The sequence below is a fragment of the Zonotrichia leucophrys genome, chromosome 4, assembly GCF_028769735.1.
Source record: "Zonotrichia leucophrys gambelii isolate GWCS_2022_RI chromosome 4, RI_Zleu_2.0, whole genome shotgun sequence".
Lineage (NCBI taxonomy): Eukaryota > Metazoa > Chordata > Aves > Passeriformes > Passerellidae > Zonotrichia > Zonotrichia leucophrys.
In genome coordinates this window covers 15,317,858-15,339,511 of record NC_088173.1, presented here as the reverse complement: position 1 = coordinate 15,339,511, position 21,654 = coordinate 15,317,858, and the positions used below count along the sequence as shown (strand labels likewise).

At 34.1% G+C, this 21,654-nt stretch overlaps 1 protein-coding gene across 28 annotated transcripts in view; it reads left to right on the top strand.

The window, feature by feature from the left end:
• The window catches only part of TENM3 (teneurin transmembrane protein 3), a 1,296,489-nt gene that overhangs the window by 239,627 nt on the left and 1,035,208 nt on the right, over positions 1 to 21,654 (top strand). For 27 of the 28 annotated variants that reach the window (XM_064710592.1, XM_064710587.1, XM_064710590.1 and 24 more), the window contains one exon: positions 9,312 to 9,504. The exons of the other annotated variant lie outside the window; for it this stretch is intronic. The gene's annotated coding sequence lies outside the window, so the exon portion shown is untranslated. The remainder of the gene's footprint in view (positions 1 to 9,311; positions 9,505 to 21,654) is intronic. 28 annotated transcript variants of the gene reach the window in all.

The following is a 21,654-nucleotide window of genomic DNA, read 5'->3' as shown; positions in this document are numbered from 1 at the left end:
CACACACATAGGGTATTGTCCTGGTTCAGCCCCAGAAAGGGACTAAATACCACACGGCTGCTTACTGATTAGCACATTAGCACATGTATGACCCCCCCTACGCAGTGGGATAGGGAGGAGAATTGGGCATAAAAAACCTAAAATTCATGAATTGCTATAAGAACAGTTCAATCATTCAAACTACTACTACTAATAATAATAATAGTAAAAGTGAGAGGAAAAAAGAGAGAAAAGACAAGAAAAAGCCAAGCAATGCACAACAGAGTTGCTCAGTACCCACTGACTGGTATCCAGTCTGTCCTCAAGCTGTGACCGACCCTTTTGAGCGCAGTTTATACACTTGGCATGGCATTCTGTGGAACAGAATATTTCTTTGGCCAGTTCATGTCAGCTGCCCCAATATTGCATGGAAATGGGAGAGTCCTAGACTTAGGGTATGCACTGCTTCGCAATAAACAGAACATTTTTGGATTATTGACATTATCATATTGAATCCAAAATACAGCATGTACTAGCTACATGAAGCTAGTACTACAAGGTTCTAAGAAGAAAAATAAATTGTATCCCAGTCAAAACCAGGACAGGTGGATGCAATCCAGACACACTCAAGGCTCTTTTCTGCAAATGAGGCAGTATGCCCACATAGGAGACTGGAACTCCAGGACAGGACTACCAGCAGGACTACCAGCAAGTAGTCCTGATGGCCAGTTATAGGTAGGACTCAAGTGTGAAATTTTGGTGTGTCTATTTTGAGGAAATTCTCACTCCCCTCTCCTAACACAAGGCAGCTGTTAGCTAAGACAGAAGGAATTTAGTAAATGGTAAAAGGTAAAGGATGTCAAGGTAAGAGACAAAGTAACTTTCAGAGTGAATGGGAAGCAGAGTTGAAAGTTAGCTGCTTTTTATCTTCCTCCTGGGGAAATGATCATACATCCAGTATTTCATTCTGGGCAGGCTGAATAATCTGTGTAGTCATTGACAGGAAACAGTAATATAATAGTAGACATTGCAGTATATTCTGCCTGAAAATTTCAAAGTATCTTCTATTGAGGATATAAATCTAAAGTACCTATCTTTCTTTTCTAATGCCTTAGGTCTAAATATGTTCTGTTTTCCATAGAGAGCATCTATAATTTAAATGATTTACTCTATGCATAAAGAGTGGGAATTCTCCAAGTGTTCCTGCTTTTATTTCACAAAGAAAGCTCTTAGGAAAAAAAGCAACTTAAATATACAGTCATTCAAGATGTGGGTAGAATCTCTGAAGTACTGCTTCACCTTAAAGCCATCAACAGAGAAGCACATTTTGAAAACAACAAAGTGACTGCTGAGTATATGAACAATAGTGAGATGGCAGTGCAAGATCAGTCACTTCTCACAGGTCTTTAATATCAAACCAAAGACAGAAGCTGACTAAGATTAAGGTTACCACAAATAACAAGATACAAACATTTGTATTTTCAAGTGGTGACTAAGTCAGTGTGAAGGGGTTATATTTTATATCCACAATATATTAGCACAGTATTTTCTCCTGGCGTTGTGCTGCACTCATTTTTCTTGTGACAAAGGCTTTTTGGGGTATGTGCAAATGCCTCCTATATTCTATAGCCCAACAGTGCTAATTGTGCACAATATGCTGTAATATATAAGAAGATGCTATAATTTCTTGACTCCCAGCTATAAATTCACTGGTAATTGGGCAGAGGGGTGGAATAAGAAAACTGTAAGTAGAGTTCTACAAAATACATATTAATGTTTTATATTTGCTTCTGTTTGTGTGTCTGTTGAACCTTTCTCATCTCTTTCCCCTTTAAAATGGGACTACATGGACATCTGCAGTTTTCAAAGAGTTAATTAAAACTCCCATAAAAAGAAGATTGTTTCATTGTTAATTATATTTTAGAGTGACTTACTTTACAAAACGTTTTCTTTATTTATTTCTCCCATTCTTTTAACTATGTGTTCATATCTTATTTGGAAAGAATGTTCTGAGAATAAGTGGTTAACCATTTCAAATTTGGCATTTTGGTGGAAGAGCCCTAAGGATACTGAGTTGCAACAAATGGTGGCAATAATGAACTGCTAGAACTTGCAGCAAAAGAACAACTCATCTCTTGCTGCAACTCTCAAATAAAATCCAGTGTGATCCAGACAAAACTTCCCCTAAACTGAACAAATTACCTTGAACAAAGGTTAATCAAATCATTAAACCAGGTTTAAAAGCCACATTATTACAAGATAATATCTGTGTCTCTTTTCTCCTTCATAGTTTACACCACCCTGTGAAAAGGGGCAGCTTGGTTTCTAATCCCTGGTGTTGCAATGAACTCTCTATTACTTTCTGAGCATTTAGGGAGCTGTTGCAATTCCTATTTTACTCCTTACCCTTACCAAGACAATGTTAGTGGATGTGTGCTGATTTTATTAATTGCCTGGGGAACTCACATGTACAGAAAATCCTTTCTTACTAAAATCAATTGTAGCAAATTTCACAGAAATTGGTGAATGGAGAAAACTAGAACATTTTGTATGCAAGCAATGGCCTTTGCAGTAGAAGGTTCTGTATTAAAGGGAATTTTATTTTGTGTCTCATTTGTCTTATAGTACACACGCAAATGCTGACCTTTTGACAGAGGTATACACATATATTACACAAATATGAAAAAGAAAACCTGCTAAAATTTCTTTTTCATTTTTTTTGCACAAAGCAGTGCTTATAATTGATTTTCTTTTGGGAGCTCAGTATCTAAAGCATGCATTTGAATTGTACACACTAGCTGTGCAATTGAACATGTGAAAGAGAACTTTGCTCAGGAAGGTATGGAAGAAAGCAGTGGCCTCAGGTTTTTGAATTCATTAGTTTTTAATTTTTATTTTAACTTCTGAGTCAAAAATATTGTGCAGTCTTTTAATTACAAGTAATCTGCCTTTCTTTTCCATTTTCACTATGAGGTTGTTTGGTATAGTTCAAATATAAAGAAAGGCAATGAGGTGATGTCTTAAAGGCTTCCACATAGCTAGTCTGTCATGTAAAGGAGAGGTTTACCTTTCAGGTCAGGTCTTATGCACAAATCTATGTCAAATGTGCAAGCATGTCACTCATTTTTCAGTTTTTATTAGTTTCTGCAATTAATTTTTTAAGCTTTAGGTTTTTAATTTTCTGGGTCATATTTCAGCACTGCTTTTACTTTTCCAGTTATAGAGTAAAGATTAATTAAGCATTTTCGGCGTTTAATATATATATTTTTTTTGTAACTTCATCTGTACTTTTTTATGATTAATCAGTTTTGTTTTAATAATGAGGTAAATCTTTTCTCTGCCATGGCTGTCTTGTAAAATGAAAGACACTAAATTAGGCTTCTTTCTCTTGCTAATCATTCATATTCAGCTATTGACATGTAAAGTCCAGATGGTTGACTTCCTGACTATCCTAATTCTTTCTTTTGAATAGCAACAGTTTGCCTTTTGTCATGTATTTTCTCTTTTTGTAAAGGCTTTTGTTATTTATCTGCATTTACTGAATAAGCTTACATGTTATGGCACTTAATAAGTTCTACAGTCTTTAGCAAAATTTTCTTCAGATGCAGCAGCACAGTACTTGTGTAGGAATCCTGTAGATTATGGAATAGTACTATTTCCCTCATTTATTTACTTCAATGAAGCCATTTCAAATATTAAGTCTGATTAAAATAAGCAGAATCCAATTTGAAAATAATTAAATTAGTGTACTTGAATATTACATTGATTCTATAGGCCAAGGAGATTAAAGGGAGACATAATCGTAGTTTAGATGCAGTGCAACAATTGCATGTCCATTAGTAATATTAACTTGGGAGTGGTTCTTCTGTAAACTTATTCATGGGTTTTTTTGTTCTTTGGTTTTGCATATTTTGCCATTTAAGTGATGCTATGTCTCTTATTCTTTTATAGAGAACTCTCAGTAGACCTTTAGTACAAAATGTGCCATAGATCTAAAGCCATTATTGGCTGTCATGATTTTACAAATTATTTATCCCTCCTAAGAGACTGAGAAGAGTATGACAACAGAAAAATATATCCTATATATAGGAAAATTCCAATACCATCAATCATTGTAGTTTCTCTTTTGTTTTATTGGTGAAAAATTTGATGTTGTCTTTGGGGTAATTTGCTTAAGTGCTAAATCACAGTGTACGTATTTTCATAAGGTACTTCAATAAAAAGTACAGAATGTATTCCATAATCTCTAATACACTTCAAACTTCTTCACAACCATGGTGCACTTGAGTAGAATTGCATTTTGGGAGTTATACATCTGGGAACACTGCGTGAAAAGATAATTATGGGTAAATGGAGCATTTTTGATACCAAAGATAGCCTTAGAATGAGAAAGAATAAAAAGATATCCTATATTTAGTTTCTTCAAATGAATATTCCATTCTATAATGTAAAATGATGGGAAATTATAGTTTTAAAGTGACTTTGAAAATGTCCTTGATTATAAATTCTGATTTCATTTAAAATTCCAATGTCAAACAAAGCTCTTGATATCTTTAAATGTTAATATATAAAAGCCTAATTCTATTTTTTATTTGTCAATGTTAGATTACAGAAAATATACTAAACTTCAACAATGAGAAAGCATCAAAACTTTCATCACAAAACTTAAACTTTGGTAAAAAATATTTTAAAGATACTACAATTTTGTGTTAAGGTCTGTGTTGTTTATGGGCTTTTCTTTTATTTTTTTCTCATGAGATTTCTAAAATGTTTATTGCTGCTGCCATAAAGATAGGTATGTTAGGCTTAATTCCTAAATGGAGAATGTTGTTTTCTTTCTGATGTGTGAGCCTCCAGATATGCTGTCCATATTGAGTGGGATTTAGAGCTGTCAAAGCACATCTGCAAAAATGAATTTGTTCTCATGTTCAATATCATGTTAATGGTGGTCCTAAAGAATTCATAAATACATGAAAAATGGTTTTGTGATACAAACTGTAGATTCTATTCTATTGTTTAATAATTTTTAGAAGATTACATAGAAGATAATGCTAAGAATCCAGAAATGGACAGGGATTTTGCTGTTTTCTGTGTTTTGGGGAAAAGTTATCATCATAGCTAAAATGCTGTCGATTTAGGGAGCAGGGGAATTATCATTATGGCTAAAGTTTGTTGATACATTTTACAAGCCATTTAGGACAAAACAGATAATCCTTTAGAATAAACTCTGTCACTTATGAATAGTGATAGAATAAACTCTATCACTTATGACTGCTCCAATTATTTTACATAAATATATTTAGCTTTTTAAAAAACTGGAAAAAGTGTAACTTACATGAGATAGGTTTTTTAATAGAGCATTGTCTTAATTGTATTTAAGTTAATTATGCACAAAACACTACAAAATTATGTAATTTCTGGGAAAAAAAGAAAAAAAAAAAGGAGTCCTAAGCTGCTGGTACCTTCCTCAATAGGTACAGATGGCATCAGTGCTGATGGCAGGCACAGATGCACTTGTGGAAGCATAAGAGCTTGATGCCTAAAGACAGTGAAACCAGTGTCTGCAAGTCCTCACTTACACTTTAGATAGGCTGCTTTGAATGAGGCTTGTCAGTAATTCTTGCACCCTTCAAATAAAGCCTTGACTCAGTTTAGGATGACAGTATCCTTTGGCATGGGCACATATTCCAGTAGGCCTGCAGCTAATGTGCAAATCTTGTTTCCCATTTGTTTTTCAACCACTCAAGCTTGCAGCCAAACAATGGAATGATTTTCAAATGTTTGCTGACCAGGAATATAAAGGTCAAGTAATGTTTAAAGAGACGATAAGCAACTATCTTTTTAAAGTTAATTTGAATATGATTTATTAACTGTTTAAAAAGTTCATGACTGAAAAATACTTTAAAAAACATTTAGACAATGATATGAAATAAATATTCTTGTGAACATATGTCAGTGATAATCTTATGTATGAAAAAATTTTGTCTTGCTTTTTCTGTACCATTTACAGACTATCTGTATTAGCACAAAAAGTAATATTTATTTCACTGACCTTTTTAATTCATTGCATTCAGGTTTGTACATTTTTTTTTCTACAGTAACTGTAATGTTGCAATTAAAGAAGTCAGCAGTTCCAGTGGAAACACTGGTGAACTCATTAAGTGCACTGTCAGGTGTTGCCAACCCCAGATGTCAGCCAACTGGATAGTGAGATATAAATAACTCTTTACAGGAGAATTGCAGTCTAACAAATTACCCATCTCAGACAAAGCTAAACTGGTGTCTTGTGATTTGGTTTGCTACTCACTAGCTGCTAATGTGTGGGACAAATGAGAGGAGCATGTGCCCCTTCTTAGAAAATATAAATCAGATTAATGACTGCCTGACTCCTAGAAGCCTGTTCAACAGGTGTCCAGGCAGAATAGAATTTAAGTACAATAATGCATTACAATAATATCTATTTATTTTATTTTCCATTATTCCTTTCTGTAATGAAGCTATTTGCAAAAAAAAAAAAGGGGGGGGGATTTATTGACTACTAAATTTCTGCATCCTCTGAAATTCCTGTATTATTTCCTGTGGATTTTAAGGAGCGTCTAAGTGAGAAGTATATACAGAACAATAGCAAAAAGTTCAGATGCAGCAACAGCAGCAAAGTGGGGGAGGAGAAGAGGTGAGAAAGAGAGAAATTTTTACTCCCCTTCTTCTCATGAGTTAGTGTTTTAGAACTTAAAATTATTGGAAATTCTGCTGTCAGGTACAGGTGTAACAAATTTCATTTGAAAGAACACTTTGAAAAACTTTTATGAGTTTTAATACTCTTGTGTGGTGCATACCTTTCATTTACAACAAACCTTCTATTTCTTCTGAATTCTTTTGAAGGTTAGAATGTGTCTCCTATATTTTTATTTTTGTAGTTTTACAACTGAAGTCTAAATCTTACCTTGACTGACACGAGGTCTATCTTAGATGTAATGCAAGAATACTGAGTTTCAGAAGGGGAATATGTTTTAGATGTACTGTGTGACAGATGAATGTGGATGTTCTTGGCAAGCATGATCTTGTAACTGAGAAAAGCATGAATGGTAGTCTGGAATTTTCAACTTCGTAAAAAGATGAAAGAGTTTGTGTTACAAGTACCCAGATGATTCATTCATTTATGAAAAATCTGGCATAGTGTTCTACAGTTAAATATTCATATAAATTGGAAGTCTGTCTTACCTTCTTGCCTTAGAAGTATGTCTTCTATTGTAGAAACCATTCATGTGCACTTGGAGAACTGTGATCACACTGAATTACAAGTGTTGGCAAATTATTTTTCCACACTTTGTTTCTTAAGTTCTGTGGTCTTAGTCTCATTTCCAAACAGAATAGAAGAGTTGCAGATCTTCTTTAAAGAGTGTAAATCACTCAGACATGCAATGTCTTTGAGATAAGAAATTCTCAAGTGAATTAAGTCTGAAATGGATGTTGGTGTGGGCTTTGGCTCAGCCTAACTCAAGAAGCATCAGTATAAATTTACTCGTGGCTGCAGCAAGCAGCTTGGGGGCACTGACTGAGAGATGAGCCTCAAAAGCAAAAAAAAAGGCCAAGTAGATCCAGTTTAAATATTTTTATATGATGAGAAATAAGAAGTATAAAAGGAATAGTCTTTAAAAAAACCCATAGTATCAGCAGAAATGTTGAAATTGCTTTTAAGAGTGTTATATTCTCTTTGCATAAATTGTGATTAATAAAAAATACTACTATCCCTGCTATTGACATACCTCACGTAGATCTTATCTAGTAGTTTTAGTGTTTGACTGAATTGTCACTCCAAGTATTCATTTAAGATGGTTTGGTTTGGAAGGTGTTTAAATATGTTCTCTGTAGTTTTTGTAGTGTTTCTTGTTCAAGTGACACCATAGGCTGTTTTTCTATTTGTCTCATTAGCGTTGTTATAATTACAATTATACCTGAAGGTTAAGAATGGAATTTACACCTAATGTAAATGGGGAAAATGGTAATACTGATTGAAGAACGTAATTTTGATTGTCATTGTTGTAGAACACTTGTAATGTACTTGCATAGAGCTGGTGAAAAGTTACCACAAGTGGGATGCGACAAAACTCAAAAATCTAGGGAATTTTGATCTTTAAATTACATCTAGGATCACATAAGTATTCTTTAAAGAAACCACTTCAATTTTCCATTTACTTATTATAAGGAAATTGAAGGTCTTTGTTATGTGAGAATTAGGAACAATCAATATTAGCATTATTGTCTGATCCTCAAAATGTTCCACGTCTTTTGCAGTCTCCCTATCTTAGAATTGACAGCATACTTGCCTTTATTACATATTGTCATGAACTAGTAAAGGAAAGTAAAAATATATGCATTTTCACACTTCAACATCAAGGTTAGTTTAACTTCAGACTGGCATTTAATCTCAGTTGTCTTGGCTTGTATAAGCTTCCTAAATGTTTTAAAAATATGCTGAAAGTTCTTGCATTTTTCTTAACCTTTCTTCTGAAAGCATTCCTCTTTAATGGCAGTTGCCCTGATCGGGAAAGCTGTGGAGCTCTAAGTCCTTGTATCTATCCCTTGCTGCATCATCTTTTGTATGAGTGATGTTCTGATCATAAATACTGTTTGCTCCTTTCTTCCAAATTAGTTCATTTTTCATTATGTTTCAGTCAACCATCCATCTTGATCTTTATGAATGACAGAAACAGTGCTTGTACAGTGCAGAAATAACAACTTTTAAACAAGTTAATCCAAAATAAATGCTATCAATGTGGTGTTAACATGACAAAAAGGTTTTCATCTTGGAATTTCAGTTGCAGTAATTTCTTGGAAATAACTAAAGATTTCAAAGCAACTGCTTTGGTTCAAAGTATGGTTTGGGTCAATGTTTTTCAGTAAATCTCATCCTAGATGTTAGCAGGGAAAATTTTCACATCTTAGATTTGAGCTGTGTGTTTTCTTTAAGTATTAAACTGTGTAGTGAATGGTTAATTGAATGTAGAGTTTCAGATTTAGTACATTATTTAAGCACTATCATAACCTTTGAAACTTACATATTCATAAACTTATATTACAAATACTTTTTTTGATTATTCCAGTTATCACTGTGATGTGGATTGCATACATGTTATGTGGTAAAATACAGTTTCAATTAAAAGGCAGGCACTAACAGACTGGAGAGGTGAAATAAACTTCTATATTTTCATATTCTTAGAAAATTCTACTGTCTGCCTTGCAGAGTGTGTCTTTAGGAGACAATGTAACGCCTAAAAAAAAATGACAGAGACTAAAATAAGTAATTTTGTATCCCTGACTGGTTTCTGCAGCCTTCTCTCAGCGTAAGGCACCAGAATATCTACGCACAGTGCAGAGAGATGTGAAGCCAGGAAATGCTCAGCACGGGGATGTGTTTGAATTGCTATTCCTGAGGAGCATTTTGTGAATTCTCTCGTGCAGAATCTGGAACCTCTTGTGTCTTACTGAGGACAAGCATCTGTGCATGTTCCTTGAAAGAGCAAAGTAAGTATTTTAAGAAACAGCCATTAAGACAGATGTGATGCTGATTTGCATTTTTGTTGCATTTCAGTGATTCCAGTCTTTTTCTAGGATGTGGGAAACCCAGATTCATAATCTTCTTAACCCTAAGGTTAAAGTTGTACCTTTCAGTTCTGTACACATAGGTAGTATCTTTCTACTGATTTTTTTCTGCTTAACAGATGCTTTAATCTGAGTTTGAAATAAACAAATAACCAAGAGAGGGTTCTTTTTTTTTCATCTCTCTTTCAGAAAGTCACATTATAAAATAATTTTTAGAGGAGTTAGTTAATCATTTGAAAGCTTATATGTTAAACTTCATGAAGTACCAAGAGACTGGTAGTTCTGGCAGTGATGATACAGGAATTAGCATTATATATTGAAAAACAGTGTGTGAAGGATTTCATCTGGAGAAACTGAAATTTCATAACTCAGCAAGCTGTTGTATTTTTCTGGTGCAGGACATAATGGTTTGGTTACACAAGAACTAGATTCATGGCAGTAGAAGACCGACAGAACCTGTCATACCTACAGCTGTAGTTTTGATTGTTGCACAGAGTTTAAACATTATTTCAGCCACAGACAGATAGATTTGCAAAGATTTTTAATACTCTAATACTAATAGAGATGGCTGTTTCATTCACATGTAACTTAACAAAAAATCATAAAATATTTTTAATTAAATTCATTATTGTAAGCAAAATTATATAAGATTGAAATTCAAAAATTAACAGCGACTTGCTTTTACCTGCCATCACCTGGTGTTATTGAAGATAGTAAAAAGTAGTCTCAGTAACACCTCTATCTTTGAAAATCAGTTCTTTCATATGTTGCTGCAACTCAATCTTAGCAATGTTACTTTCAAGTAAGCAAAAGACATCAAATGTAAAATATAATTTCTATAGCTGTGTAATGTGTTATATACTTTGCTGACAAAAGTTGGTGATGTGTTGATAGTTTGTTGGGTTTTTTTTAAATTCACACTTGATTCTTTAGTAGAAGATATTTCATTATTCTGCATGTTGTTTTAATTTTCATGCTTTTCTTTATGCTTTATGCATTCCTTCCCTTAGAGATTTGCTACATAGCTTATTTAGCTAGACAAGAAGGAGAAGTAAAATTAGGAATATTGCAGAAAAGTGTTTTCTGTCTTCAAAATACATGCTACCAGGCAGGATTAGTCAGCTGCATCTTAGATGGTGTCAACTATTTCAAATATGCCCTGAAGTGAAGACCTTTTGGCCCAAAGAACACTTAAACACTGTGTGTATGTAGTTTGTGGTTACTGTAACAAATAGGTTTAATATCTGTTTTTAGATATCTGTTTTACTATCTTTCTTTAAATATACTTGACTTCACATAAATATTAATTCTTGAACCCTATTAAAAAGATTTAAGACTGGAAAGTTTTACTACCATGCACACATATAACTGCAGGTAAAGAACCTCTTATTTCTTTTTTAATTGGCTACAGATATCTCAGGGGAGGTACAGCAAGGTTCCCAAAACCAGCAAAGGCACCCTCCTGTTTTGGGTGTGTGCAGTTCAGAGAGACAGCAGCACTCATGATGCTGAATCACAGCATCAGTTCACAGCTTTCTTTGGCTTGGGCTGGTGTGTTTGATCTCTCATGTCGAATTCAAAGCAGATTTTACCCAAATTTTGGTGTGAAAAAGCATTTTTTTGCCATAATTGGTTATTATAATGCAGAGATTCAAAATATCTGAGCATGCTTTATGTCAGTTGCATTTAAATCCAAGTATCTTTTCTAATCTTTAGACTGTTATTTGTAGACACTACACAATGATAAGGCAATACCTCATCATGGTGTTAAATATGAAGTTTGGGAATATCTAAGCTGCCAGAAAAATGTCAATATCCTGATGTGACATTCACAGAGCAGTGTCCTGTTTGAATTACTAAACAGCTGTCTGCACTGTCAATGACACAGTTTAAAATACTTGACAATAATAAGAACTTCAAACCCTTATAAAAAGAATTTAATTATGTAAATGTACCTTATTTAAGAAGTTTTGGCTTGCAGTAATGAAATTGTGCATATATATTTTAAAATCAGCTCTCAAAATATCAATGTCAGAAAGATAATTCTCTCTCTCTCTTCCCATCCCCTGCTCCTGTCTTCTGGAAAAGATATCTGATGTAAAAATGTAGTGTCACCCTTTATTGTCTGAGAAATCTTATGAAGTAATTTAAAGTGATAAAAGTATAGTCTGTGTATTTTTATGCTATTTTGACATTTTGTGTCAGTGTCTGGTATTTTAGAGCACATCTCTTGTGATTCTTACTGAGCATTATTTTTTGGTTTTTCTGCAAGTGACAGTATGATTTCACTTGTTAAGAATTAAATCTTTCCTGGCAATTCAACACCAGATGCATTGCCTTCTGTATGGTAGAAAAATTTTGTATCTGGTTTTCCCTATATTGATTTGTATGTAAGCCTTTTTCAATGCATTTTGCTTTAATTTTTATTATATCAGCTTATAGTGCAATCAAAAGATGTGCTTGTTATTTTTACCCTAAATGGAGGCAATCCAAACAACCCCTGTCAATAAATAACACCAGCTTGGCATGGACTGCAGAATATATTGGGAAAATACACACCATAGTTTTCATATTCAGCTTCCAAAAGTATTATGTAAATAGAAAAAAAAGAAAAGAACACTGTATCATTGGATTGCAAAAACAGAATAACTTTACCATCCTGCAGTTCTGAAATTAGCTGAATTTCATAAAAAAGCTTTAACAAGCTTCACAAATCTGAGATCTAAGAACTCTGATCCTTCCACTTCAAACACGTGGGCCTGTAGCACTCGATATAAAGGGAGAGCTTGTTAGCTGTTGGCAACAGAAGTCCTTTCTGAGCCGTGCCAGCCAGCGGGGGACACTTCATGCAGACGAGCATTGTGCATAAGCCCGGCGCCATTGAAGGCAACAGCAAAACACTGATGTGACATTGTGCTGATCAGCACAGGGCACAACACGATTGACAGAAGTGCTTGCTGAACAATTATCTGTTTTCATGGGTTTTTCTGGCTTGTAAAACGAGAGCATTTGAAAAGATAGAAATATTCTGTGTATAAACTACAGCAAAACATAACCCCGTTTGACCAAATTAGAATATCACATTGCTTTTATGTGCATTTTCTTCATATTTAGACATTATCATCAAATACATTTTTATGTCTTAGGAAAAACAAGTTTTTCTGCCCAAACACAAATGTGATACAGGATTCCTTTATAGATAAGTGCAAACTTGTGGACAAGAATAATCAGTCAGGCTTCATAAAGCTTACAGCTGAAGGTCGTGGCTAAAACAAAAAGTGACATCAATGTTAATACACTCTTATTAAAAGACTAGGTTTAAAGTCAATGTACAACTACTTGTATCATCAAGTGAAAATGCAAAGCTTGCATTTATATTATCAGAGGTTGATATATTATCTGTTGAGTTCTGTCTGTATGCTAGATGAACATGTACTAGATATATTAAATTCATTTATGACAAGGAAAAATGTATACATTATCAGGGTTTTTTTAGTTCCTGAGGTTTTTTATAGCTTTTATATAATTGTGAATTTCTATTTCAAAATTATGCTTTAGCTGTATTGCTAATAAGCTATTCACTGTGATATCCATGGTGCTTTTTCAGTAGTGAAGCTGCTTTTGTTGTTGCATTGAACAGCCAATGATAGAATTGACTGCTGTTTTCACTACTGGTTTTTTAAATCGATTTAAGAAATGAATGAAAGAGTTCATAAGATAATTGGTCACCATTTCATTACCTAAAATGTGAATTTACATTTTTTGAGCATATATTGAAGCTTGAAAAATATGGACTATGTTGGACCCAGAATTGCTGGTAATGCTGTGTGGGGTAAAAAAAAGGACAACTCTCCTTGGTTCTCCCTATTGAGTATTTTTAACAAAGCATTTCTAACAAGGATCAGCAGTTGGATTTTGTCAGAGGATTTCCCAATCTAACAGGTTTAAAGTGACTGGAGCAGGCTGGAGCCAGACTCCCAATGGATCCAACTGCCTGCTCCTGCAGGAGCCAGCACGGCCCCAGGGATGGGACCTGGACCAGGGGCTGGCAGTGCAACAGGCTGGGAGCTGGGCTTTGCCACAGGCACAAACAGGACAAAAGAGTGGGAAATCAGAGAAGGAGAAGAGCACAGTGTTATCCACCTTTCTGCTCAGTCAGGGTTATTTTAAGTTAGAAAGCTTTCTCTCAGTGAAGTTTTTTATTGGTTTTGGTTTTTTTTGCTCACAAATTACAATCTGAGTATAAACTACATGGGGACTGAGTATTCACAGGAGCTAGGATACTTAACAGAAGACACATAAACCATGCAAGCTGATGGAGAATGGTTCTTTTTGTGAATCCCAATTGGATGTGATACTAGGCTGAAGCTTTTTATTAGATGCATCTGTGAAATAACCATTCATGGCCTGAAAAGCTTTCTAGAATTCTCTTAGAGGTAGTGAAATCACTTTCTTTTTCTGCTTAAAATCCAATTTCACCTTTACTGGTAACAAATGCAGAAGTAACTGCCACAGATGTCTTAAGATTCATGACAGCAAAGAGGGACATAGACTCTGTCTTCCTGATTAGGGTGAAAGGAGGAGTTTTGGTTTTAATTTGTGTTTATGTGCTTTGCCTTCAAGAGAATCGGAGTAGAAGTGTTGAGAGCAAGAACCAAAAATCTCTCTGGGGATTGGACTCATCGCAAGGCTAAAGTCTTACAACTTGTCCTCCTCACCCTATCTCTGCAGTTTCACATCTTGTAAAATAATGTTAATGGAAAACACAGCCAAATGATTCCACAGTTTTATATAATAAATGAGTATGGAAAGGAGCCCCAGAATTTTTGTTCAAGCATGTGCTCAGACCAGGTCTTATTGAATCTTATTCTCACATCTAGATCCACTTAATTCTTGAACAGTTTAAGGGTACTCCAAAGCTACTCTGGGGAAATTGGGCAAATTGCTCTGGTATTTCACCTTTCACTCTCTGTAGTAGTATAGCTTTTGTTGTTTTACTGTGACTTTTAAAACTTAGATCTGTTGCTGCTTATTCTATGTCTGTGTAAAAAAAAAAATTAAAAAATTGGGAAAGCTTTAAGAAAACCAGAAAATTTTTAGCTTTAAAAATAAATTTATAATTGATCAAAGAAATGTGATTAAACATGTATGTGCCAGTGCATGGTGTTTTGGTAGCTTAATACAGTTGGTATGAGTAAAAAATAAATTCCAGGTCTGTGCAGCCAGATACTTCTGTCTGCTGTTGCTGGGAAAAGGAATGAGGAGAACAGGCTGAGAACATGAATAGTTAAAAGAATTCTTAAACAACTCCAACAGAAACTTTTTGCAGCTCTGTGCCCCTTAACACCCTGACCATCAGCAAGAGCTTGGTTTGATTGGAGCTTTGTTTTTCTTACAGAGATGGTTTTTCGTGCCTTCTGAAGTTCCCCAAGTCAGAGATATGTGGAATGAGCAAAGGGCAGTTAATATCTTGAAAGCTATCAGGCTTTCTAAGGACTCATTAAAAATTAAAAAACCCAAAAAACTGTAGATACTGATAAGTCAAAATTTACTTTGCATTCACTTTATAGTATAACACCTGATAACCTGATGATACCATCTAGGTTTAATTAATGTTAGGTCTTTGTTCAAATCTACAAAATTGGTAAGAAGAATAATTTCCTTTAACAGTTAACAAGAATGTGCACTTTTGCAAAAATGCTTTATAGCAATAATAATTATGATTTGGGCTTTTTTAAATTTTAGAATTGCTTATGAAGTATATTTCCTAATTACTTTTAAGTTTTAAAATATGCATACAAAGAAATTAGCTTTTCTAGAGCGATAATTCCGAAGCAATCAAATTGTTTCCTGCAAATTACCCAACAAAAAATGCTATTTCATTCAATTGACTGGATTTTTTTGTTACAACTTACGACATGAAAATTCTTATCCTAGACCTAAGTTGCACAGATGCTTGTCTAATTCTTTTCTGAGGACAAAGATGCCTAATATGGTTTATAGAAAGACAAAAGAAGCGATGAGGGATTACTGCCAGGGTATCTTTCAGGAATGAAAATCCAAATGGGCATTTGATAACAGCTCCTTAGCTGGGGAGTAAGGCATGTCCTTCCTTTGGCTTGCAGGCAATCCTCGCCTAGGGCAGAGCAAATTTAGAGTGTCCAAAACCCAGCATGTGGTGCAGTCCTCTCTGCAGGGTGAGTTCTGGGTCAGTTGGCCCCGCAGTGTGTCCTGTTTCTCCAGTCCCACACACATGTGAGCAGTGGATGAGGAGGAGTGGACTCCCATCCATTCTAGAAGTCTGCATCTCCAGGAACAGCAGGGCCATTGATGTTAAATTATGAGGAAGAGTAATTCAGGGCGATTTTAATTTTTATACCAACATACATAATTATTTATGTAAAAAAGCATAGACACATAACTTTTCAGAAACTCATTAGAAATCCTCAGTGTGACAAAAAATATCTTGAGACAACACTTCAGCAGAGTGTTCTTACACAAGAATTGTAGGGATTTATAGGAAACCGCATCACCACACACACAGCTGATGAGAAATAAAAAGAATATATATGAATGCCAGAACTAAAGAAAAAAAAAACCAACAACAAAAACAAAAAACAAAACCCCGAACCTGTTTGATGTATCAACTACATTAGCTTTTAAAATAACTTTAGATTAAGTCTGCTCTGGTTTGGGGATAACTTCCTGATCAATACTTTTAAGCCAAAGCAGAGAGAATGAGAAGCCAGCTGGAGAGGAATTTCTTCTGTGAGCCAGGTAGGCTAATAGGAGCAATACATACATCTTTTAGAAGGCTGTTCCTTAGCTGTAATAGAAGACTAACAAAAATGAAATATTTTCAATGATCAGAGGCTTTTTTAAAACTGAAGAAGATGGGCAATGTGACAGGTTTTATTAGGAAAAAACTTAAATGTGTAATTAACTTTGTTCTTTGTGATTCAGTTTTGAATTAGACTTCTTACACATTGTGCCCTCCTTTCTATTGCTCTTTAGTAATCTGTTCCTCACAGAAATACTTTTTTTTCTTCATGTCAGCTGGAATTAGGGAAACAGATGTGTTCAGGTTAGGATATTTACTTCTGCAAGACCTGAATAGATGTAAAGGGACATGGTCTGTGTAAGAGGGAAAACCAGAACAGAACTGATTGCACAAGATCTCTCTCAAGAGAAGGGAAGCCAGATATTGTGCTACCTTGGATGTATACAGGGGCACAGCAGCTCTGTGTGTGCACAGTCTTAAGCAAAAGGTAAAAAAGGTATTTTGTTGTCCCTTAGCTGCCATCCAAATTAACTGGATTTGCTCCTCATCTGCTGTGCACACAGTTCCCACAGCTCAGCTGATCTGTCATGTGTTGTTAAACCAGTAAATTATTTATGTACCTAAACCTGCAGGCAAAGTAGTGCACAAAGAGATAAATCTACCAAGTTAGATTTAATTAAAAAATAATTTAAAGGTTTTGAATTCTTAGCATAAACCAGATGATTTTGAGGCTGAGCATTTGGAAAATATAACAAGAGCATCATCACAGATTTTTAAAAATTAACCTGTAGACTATTTTGTAGTCTTGCAGAACTGGGACTTCCATTTGATTTTAATTTCATTGCATGTCAGTAATCCCATTTCTCTCTCCAAAAAGATTTGTAAAGAAAAGAAGTAGAGGTTAATACTAATAAAATACTAAGATACCTGGATATTAAGCATGTATAGACTAAGTTCTTGTTTAAGATTCCTGGGTGTGTTGTGGGATAGATCCCTCTGCATTGCAAGGAAAAAAAGAAATTACTTCCCACTGAAATGGCACAGCACTTGAGTAACTTTTAGCAAATTCATTACCATGAGAATAAATGCAGAATGTTCATGAATAAAAAGACATGATCAAAGTCCTTGTCTTATCTGTTGGGGTATATGTACCTGGCAGCTGACTTCCAGGCTTCTGTGGCAGCTCCACAACTCTTTGTTCTGAGTCTTACATGTTAATTCAGCATTTGAGAATACATACAGAGAGAGTCACCCCATTTTATTTTCGGAAAACAAAAAAAGATGAACTGCAGTTGAACTAGAAACAAAAGAAAAAATCCTTTTTTGCCTTTCAAATATCTCGAAATCATACAGACAACATCTAGATTTTTAAAAAAGAAAAAACTGAGGGTTTTTTTGTTGGCACAGTGTCTGAATAATGTTGCATTTTGCATTCTCAGATGAGATCAGTGAGCACAGATATCTTTGGGAAATTACCTGATTATCTTGTGCAAATAGAAGTTTTTCTGCAGCTAGATAATGTATACATATATGGAATCTAAAAAATTATATTAAAAATTTGTCATATAAATTTTAAAATAAATTTTTGTCATTCAATTATTGAAATAACTTTTTTTGTACTCAACTTCCTACTTAACTTCCTTAAGAACTTCCTGCTAAATTCTCTGGTTTATTATATTTTATGTTTTCATAGTGTTTCTCATTGTCTCTTCTCTCTTTTCTTAAGGGAGTTTTTGGTGTACTTGGCAGTTGTCTTCATCATTTTCTGAACTGTATATTTTGATTCTTGAAATTGGGAAGCAATAACTACTAATGCTGTTTTTAATTAAAGAATAATATGCATAATAATGTTTTTGGAACATCCTCTATACTCTTTCCCATTTCTTTTGCATGTTTTGTACACCTTTGAATACCTGTTTGATTCTGTGGCAGGATATGAATATTGAATTAAGATAATCAGTGAACTTGTTCTAAGTATTTTAAAACACTATATATTCTTTGGATATTTTATTTTTCTCTCAATTTTGAATGAATCAACTTTAAACATTATTTCTTATTAACCTTGTAATTCACCTTATATTCCTCTGTCTTTAAAATGATCTGTGATACTCTCCTCTTGAGTAATTAGAAGTAGCAGTAACAAGAAACAGAGATGAATAACTGTTGTTTATAACTTTCTAGTTTTATCTTTTTGTCATTTAATATATGACCAGTTGAAATAATTTTTTTTTTCCAAAGACTGTCTATTCACAGCCATTTTTTTCCACTGGTAGCATAATTTTCTAAGAGCCTTGTCATTGGTTTTCCAGATAACTTTTGTTTAGATAAACTGCTATTCCCAAGTACCGTAGTACATCTTCAGGATTTATGTTTTCTGAATTCTGCTGAGTTTCCACATTTAGGCATTTTTCCCATTCTTTGTTTATTGCCAGCACTCTGTTTCCATTCTGCTCAAAACTGAAGCCATCTCCTCTGCATTAAAAAGGAGAGCAAGAAGCTGTTACCAGTTGGTCTGAGGGAACGTAGGAAATGGAGGAATATCTACAAGCCCATCATATTTATGGGGTGACTTATATAGAGAGTCTGGGAAACCTTTACAATCGAGCACTGGGGAACCAATGCACCCAGTTCATTCCACACAGTGACCTGGCTCATGATTTTATAAAAGCAAATAAACCCCACCCTGCTGTCAGCCTTTTAAAATGCAGCTAAATGTTACTCTGACATTCTTCAGAAAAATACCAAGTTATCTTCTCACAAAATGCATACTCTCAAATACAAACTGGATAATTAGTTCTGCATGTCTAGTTCTGTTTAAATATTAAAAATATATTTCAGTTTATAATTTTGCAAAGGAGACATAAATATATTTTTTTAAAAAGGAGAGAGCAGAAAATAGCAATTTTTTAGGTAGAAACTGCTATTTTGTTGGAGGTACTCTGGGATGTGCCCACAAAATGTTACTAGAATCTGAGAAGAAAAAGAAATAAAATAATTTCACTACCATATAATCAGTGTGTGCAATAGATCAAAGATATGTACAGTATCCTTGATGTAATTTCTTTCTCAGCTGTATGAATCCAGTGGATTTATTTGCATTTTCTTTCATATTGTAAGATATATACAACTCAGGGACAATTAGTAATAAAGAAACATTAAGTACCAGAAATTAATCTCCTCAATGTTTTTTGGAGGGTTTTTTTTGTTTTTTTTTTTTTTGCCTGGAGGGTTGATTTTATGGCTTTAGAGCAATTACTATTTATCATCTCTTGGTTTACGGGAAAGAATTAGAGTTATTAGCTATTAAATTATCCATGAAAATTTGACACTATACTAGACCAAACAAACCCTGGGGCTTGCTGATTTTCCCAGTATGAAACATCTGTGACTTCAGCTAGAGAGAACTTAACATTGTCTAATTAGATTTCTAAGATTTATAAGGCTCAAATGCTCTATTATTAGAAACCTGAAAATTGGAGCAAAAGTTGAAACTTGCATTTACTGAAGATTATTTAAAAACATTTTTAACACAACTGTGTGTTGCTAAATACTACTAGCTTATAATTGGTGAAGATTACCAGATAATATATTATAGTCCATAACAACAGGAGTCCGGGAAAAAATGTGCTGCCTACAATTGTAAATAAGTCTCACCTTTTGACTACAGTAATTAAAAACACTTTATTTAAAATGCTGCACTAATTATATGCTTATTTTTTATATTCCAATTTAAATATAGTTTATATTCTCTTGTGGTCTGCTGAGGCAAAAATTAGAGTTTGCATATTTTCCTTTTTGCAATATTATCACTCATGGACAGGGAGAGATAATCATCAGTCACCAGCATAGAAGAGTGGGTTTCTATTGGCTCTGATTCCAAGTCTGACAGTGAATTAGACACTATTTCTTTCTTTGAAGTCAATATGGCTTCTTAACATGGTAATTAGATATTTCATTCTGTCTTCAATTATTGGATCTAAAAATGGTTCAGAAATTTCAATCTGTTAAAATAAAAATAGCAATATAGTATAATCATTGTTGCTATATTGAAATATTAGGGAAGATTATTATGGTTGCAAAGAACTTGGAAATTAGGAAGGGGAGGAATCAGAATTATTGCTCACTCTTGGTTTGTACCTTTTGAATTTGGATTAGAGCAATCTTTAGTTACAGGATCCCTTTCTTATTGAATACACAAAGTAAATACTGCCTGGATAATAAGCAGCTTCTCAATATTTTCTCGTGTCCTAATTGTTCATTGCATTGTCCCATATATTATTTACTCTTGTCTATTCAATTCCTGCTGTAAAGAAGAAATGATTAATTTCCTCAAGTGTTCTTCAGCAGTGTGCATCAATATACTATCTGAATTTTTCACAAACACTAATTAATCTTCATTACCTCCTTCTGGAGGAGGGGTGGAATTAACCCCAATTTGTTGAAAGGAAACAGAATTACAGGGAGTGAAAGGTCACAAATGACCATAATGTGGGTAACATTTACTGCTTAGTTTCTGAGTGTTACTAAGGATTTATTTATGGAAAATTTATATTAATTTCCATTTCATTTATAAGAAAGAAACATTTCACTGCATCAGATAATAATAATAAAAAAATTTAAAAACTGAAGTAATAATTAAGCATGAGAAATCTGCTCTTCTCAGTTGCTGAAGTCAGGAAGAAAAACTTTTTCCATAGAATAGAATTTGAGAGTGTGAGCCAGGAAGCTATTCTTTCTTCTTTCTGTATTTTTTTCTTTCTGTTGTATTTTATATATTATATTTTTTCCATTTCTATAGTAAGCCAGACAGAGGTCCTAGAGTGAACAACTTCCTTCATTACTGTGCTTTGATTCCATGGAAGATCTACTCACTGTCCTGGAAAAAATGGAATCATTTAAGAACATGTGTATGTGATTTGTAGTTAAGATATTCTGTTTTACCAATGTAGGTTAGTTAATTTTGTGCTGAAAATGAGAAACTCAGCTTGAGTGCTTGACTTTATGATTTCGGAGACATCAGTTATTTTTGCTGCTGATTTCTTTGTGTTCATTCCTTGACTTGAGGAGGTGTGGGGAGAGGCAAACTATAAAAGGCAAAAAATCTTCATGAAGGGAATATTTTTTATTTATAAAGAATATATTTAATAAACTTTGTGGCAAACTCAAAATTCACAATCCACTAGTACCAAAATTTTCCAGTATATGGCTCCTCCCTCCGTGGCTGTAGCTGGGAAAGACTTATGGGAAAAACAGTCATTAGTATGGCTAGAGAATTCCTCCTAGCTCTGAGG